Genomic DNA, 6000 nt, shown 5'->3' with positions numbered 1-6000 from the left:
ACACACACATACACCACCCCCCACACACGCACACACCACCCACACACACTCACACACACACAGCACACACACACACACACACCACCCACACACACACACACACACACACACACACATATATATTTTATTTTATTTATTTATTTATTTATTTATTTATTTATTTATAATTTTTGGTGATGGGGTGCGGGTCTGCGGTCTGTACAGAATGCTCACAAACTAGTGATTGCTCCCTTTCTGCTCTGAGATCTACTCCCAGTCTATCAATAGACAGTCACTCCACGGTTCCTTCCCTTTCGGACTCTGCGTGCTATCATACTCTCCCCGTGTTTCAGTGGGACTTCCTTTACTTTCTTTTACCTGATTCCATTTTGAAATATATGAACCCGGGAAAGTCCAGCAGCCATTCCTGCCCTTGCGGTCTGGCATAATCTCTCAGTTGTGTGCTGGAAGGATTCATGTCAATATAAAAAAGAAAGACAATCTATCGAACAGTCCATACCGGATCTAAAATTAGAATAGGGAACGGATGTGGTGACAGATCTCTCCGCAGGTCACATTTTTAGAACGACAGGGCAGAACTCTCCTTCATTTACCGTACACGGGGTTATGACCAGGGAGCATGAGATGTATTGAACTGGAGATCTGCGATGTGTGGTGCTAACTGGCCAGAACATGGAATGGTAAATAAGGAAATAATGTACTGAAGGAAATGCACAACAGATATGTGGAGATTATTCACTAAACACTTACATGGGGTCAGTATAGGCTTGTCTCATTGAGGCAAAGGATGATAGCGTAAAATAACCCTTGCTGACAAGAAATATGGAACAGCTCGTCAAGAAGAAGAAAGGAAGATACTTAAGGTTTAGGATCAGATAGGGTTATGGCGAGTCACAATGTAGACAGAAAAGAATTTAACAATGGACTTCAAAGTTAGAAGCGGAGTAAAGATGCACTAAGATAAGTAAAGAACAGGAGGAAACCTGATAGAGTGTAGGCAGATCAGAGGTAAAAGAGGAAAACTTGTGTCTGGAGTCCAAGGAGGCAGTGAAGCTCCTCACTGAATACATTGATCAATGTGAACACAGCTTAAAAAGACAGATATGCTCGAACATGCCGACGCTGAAAAGAGGATGCGATAGAAACTTGGAAAACATGATAGATGATTCCCCGATACCGGAAGGGATATACTCCAGGTAATAGATGATTCCCCGATACCGGAAGGGATATACCCCAGGTGATAGATGATTCCCCGATAGCGGAAGGGATATACTCCAGGTAATAGATGATTCCCCGATACCGGAAGGGATATATTCCAGGTGATAGATGATTCCCAGATACCGGAAGGGATATACTCCAGGTAATTTTGGAAGGCGAGCTCAGATATTGTTGTGCTTTTGGGCAGGATATTTGTGTCTTCGCAGGCCATGGAAGTAGAACTAGAAAATTGGAGGGTGGAAAATGTTATTCATTTGTTGACGAAAAATAATAGGGATACTTCTTGGAATTATTGACCAGGGAGTCTTACATCAGTAGTGGGTAAACTACTGGAGGGTAGTATTGAAGAAGGAATTTATGAGTATTTAGAGAAACGTAGTCTGGTTAAGGACAGACAACATGATATGTTGTCCTTTATGAGTCAGATTGAATTATTTGAAAAAGTGAAAATAAAACAAACAGAAGAATCAGAACAGTCGATGTGGGTGCATTAATTACGGTCAAGTATTTGATCAGCTCCCCAAAGTGGACGCATTCAGAAAGTCAGAGGCATGGAATCGAGGGAAACCTGGTTGTGTTGATTCAGGATTGGCTTCCTAACAGAAGGCAGATGATGTCGTAGACAGAATGAATTCTGGATGGAAGACAGCGAGCAGCCGTGTTCCGCATGCAGAGTCGAAATTTCGGTACACTTCATAACTTTCTTTCGAGTTTGCAGTTAAACTGCTGAAATAGGGCTGACGGAAATAGTCGATTTAATCTGAACACAGAGCAGCAGCTGGATAATTTATGGAGTTAAGACTGACGACGTAAGCAAATCGCTGAACGATTGACTGGACCGGCACGTTGTCTAAACTGACCTGTCATTTACGTATTACAGGGCAAATGCAACATTGACTTCAAAGCACTACAACTCAAAACCAGCATTTCAATGTGTCCAGCAGCAGCTTTTGCTGCTCATTAAAATAACCAGCCTTTGCAAAATGCCAATTTCAAATTCCCAATTGAAGTACACACCATTTTATCATAATGCCAATTTACCTCTGAATCGTGGTTTTATCGCATCCAGTGCAGATACGCTCATATTTCGATCTATTTAACCCTGAATCCACATGGCCGGTGTGGAATCCGTGTCTCCATCTAAAATCATTAATATATGAAACACACAAATCTACACAAACTAAAATCGCAGCGAAAGCAAAGCAAATATCCAGGCTTACACTTGTCTTCCTTCAAAACCATCACAGGCAATTGGGGAATGCAGAATAAACAACTTCAAAAGTTTCCATCTTCTCATGCAATAACCATCCATTAACTCAGTCTCCATGCTTCAGTGTGTGCGAGGCCAGAGGGATCGAACAGTATCAAAGACTGTCTAGATGGTTCGGTGCTGTGAGACACTGAAGTTCTAACCCAGACATACAGTCAGTCAGCCATAGGAAACCACTGCACAGAAACAGGGTCTCCAGCCCGTCAGGACCGGGAGGAATTGTTTAAACTGCCTACTGCCATCGACCTCACCCGGACCGTGGCCATCCATATCCCTCTCATCCGTGGACTTCTCCAATCAACTCCTAAACGTTGACATCGGAATCTCAATTATCATTTGTGTTGGCAACACTCTGACCACCCTCTGAGTGAAGAGGTTTTCACTCATGTTTCCCTTAAACATTTCATATTTCACCCTTCACCTATGATTTCCAGTTGTATTCTCGCCCAACATCAGTGGATAAACCCCTCTTGCATTTACACTCTCTATACGCCTCATAATGTTGTATACCTCTATCAAATCTCCCATCTGTCTTCTACCCGCTCGGGAATAAAATGCTGACATATGTAATCTTTCCTTTTAATTAAAAAATATTCAGTCCGTCAAGGCACTAGCCGTGTAATTTTTTTTCTGCATTATTTTAAATTTATTTTCATTTTTCGCGCACACAGTATTCCAAATTAGGCCCCGATAAAGCCTTAAACAACAGCAAGGTAACGTCACAACTCCTGCACTCAGTACTTTGGTCTATGAAAGCCAATGTGCGAAAATCTTTTTTTTTATGACCCTGTCTTACTCTGGTGTAACTTTCATTGAATTATGGACCTGCATTCCCAGATTCGTTTGTCCTATCGTATTCCTCAGTGCCCTATTTCTCATTGTGTCAGACCAACCCTGACTGGTCCGCCAAAGTGCAAGATCTAACTCTTGTCTGTGTTAAATGCGATCTGACATTTTTCAACCCATTTTTCCAGCTGGTCCAGATTCCGTTTCATGCTCCGGTACTCTTCCTCGCTGTCGACTACACCCGCAATGTTGCTGTCATCGGCAAATTTGCTGATCTTGTTAACGACATTATCATCCAGATAGTTGATATAGATTACAAATAACAACGGGCACAAGAACGATCCCTGGGGCACTCCACTCATCACAGGTCCGCAGTCAGAGAGACAACCATCCATTACCACACTCTAGCTTCCCCAACGTATCCAATGGCGAATCCAATTTGCTACCTCATCGTAAAAGCCAAACGACTGAACCTTCTCGAACATCCTCCCATATGGAACCTTGAGAAATTCCTTGCTGAAGTCCCTGTTAGACGGCATCCACTGCCTTGCCTTCCACACCATTCCTGGTAACTACCTCTTAAAGCTCTGTGAGATTGGTTAGACATGACCTACTACGCACGGGCCCATTCTGACTATCGCTAATGTTCTTGTTTGTCCAGTTACTTCCCTTCATACTCCATGACCAGCGTAGTCTAAACAACAAGGACAATTCATCATTACATAATACTGGGCGAGTCCCTACCAAGCAAAGCTATCGGGATCATCCAGCGGTCGGGACTGATATTTATGGCCTAATATTTTTTTAATTCTCCTGCACTTTATTATCCGACGCATTGAGAGTAGTCTGGAAGAGCTAGGCGTTGTAGCTTTAAATCATTAATCGAGTTACTAAACTATAGCAAGATACGGTACGCTCGGTCGAACACAGAACATAGAATATTACAGCACAATACACGAGGTTCTGATAGGCTTTCAACTAATGTAAGTTCGATCTAACACATCCCCGCTGCATCTCCATCAGAATCAAAGGTTTCAAAGGTACATTTAAAGAATCAGAACAGATTTAATATCACAGACATACGTCGCGAAATTGTTAACTTTACGGTAGCAGTACAATGAAATACAGGATAAATAAATATAGAGAAAACAAAACTGAGATACAGGTGGCGGCGGGGAAAAAAGCTGTTCCTGAATCGCTGAGCCTGAGCTTTCAGGCTTCTGTATCTCCTTCCCGATGGTAACACTGTGTAGAGGGCACGTCCTGTTAGTGGGCAATGTTAATGATGGGCGCCACTGTGACAAGAATCATCCCTTGTAACAATGATCAATGAGATACACATAATCTGTATTTACCAACAAGTATCTTTTATTACTTCTACTAAAACCACGTAGATTTACACACTGTCGCTGACAGCAACATTGCGGGTGTAGTCGACAGTGATGAAGAGTACAGAAGCATGAAGCGGAATCTGGACCAGCTGGAAAAATGGGTTGGAAACACTTGTCTTAACAAGTAGCTACTCTTCTGAGCATGGTCTCAGGTTTATTGCTCTGATTAGATTGTCCCAGAGTCAAGAATCAGTTCAGAGTCCACGCCCTTCACATAACAAATGGCGACTTGTTTGAGAATGGTCTCAGGTTTAGCAGATCATTACCTGAAGCTTCCTGTGTCCACATTCAGCTCCTGTGATTAAATTATTCCAGTGCAAGAATCAGTTCATAGCCAACAAAATGGGGGAGAACAGAGAGAACTGGTTTGTATGCTTCCCTGTCCTTGATCAGTCTGTAGTTTCTTCTGGCCAACAGTGATTTATGAGCCATTCAATCTGACACGACGGTATCTTTCTCGGGTCTGCTGTCGTCTGAATGCACAGGGGTGGATGATGGAGGTTTTGCAGAGATGCCGAGTGCTGTAGGGGTCGAAGGGGTTTACAGAAATGCGGTGTGATGTAGGGGTTGGAACGGTTTTGTTACGTACCCCGTAACGGGTTAAAAGAACCAGCAGAAATGGAACACACCTGGAGTCTGGTATTGTTACAAATAAAACACTACTTATCTGTATCCACGTAATCTCGTAATATAAAACCAGATAAATCAAACAGGTTAGCAGAGTTTATGCATATATAAGTGTGTAAATATAAAACCCCAAACTTCTTCAATCTTAGGTGGTAAATGATACAGTCTTACGATGGTATAGGCATGACGTCAGTTCAGTTCGTGATATTAAGTTGAGTAGAATTGAGGAGAGAGAGAGAGAGGTGATTGTTTTCCAAGTAAGCTGATGTCGTCGATCTTTCCGTTGCCTTCCAAAGTCCTGTTAAAGTTTTGTGATCACACAAAAGAGTACCGCCTTCACGCAGTAAAGCTATCAAAGGTTAAACACACCGATAACATTCCACCGGTCACCCCTTTGCCACACTGCGATCAAAACCCACCCTTTCGTGGGCACTGAATGTTCATCCAGTGTCTATTTCTTCTGCATTTCTGTCCGTGTTTGTGTGTCTGTCTGAAAAGCCAGCTGACCTTGAATATATCCCAAACATGCTGAACGCCAGCTGCCCATTTATAGCTCCGCCCTTCCGTAACCATGGAGACTCACGGCCTGCTCGGTGCTCTCTCGCTGTCTCTCTCTCTCTCTCTCTCTCTCTCTCTCTCTCTCTCTCTCTCTCTCTCTCTGAATCGGTGTACACCAAATTTCTCTCTTTTTAAAGGCACAGTCCATAT

Source organism: Hemitrygon akajei, unplaced genomic scaffold (genome assembly GCF_048418815.1).
Source record: "Hemitrygon akajei unplaced genomic scaffold, sHemAka1.3 Scf000102, whole genome shotgun sequence".
NCBI classification, from domain to species: Eukaryota; Metazoa; Chordata; class Chondrichthyes; order Myliobatiformes; family Dasyatidae; genus Hemitrygon; species Hemitrygon akajei.
Note: the sequence above shows the minus strand (reverse complement) of the source record.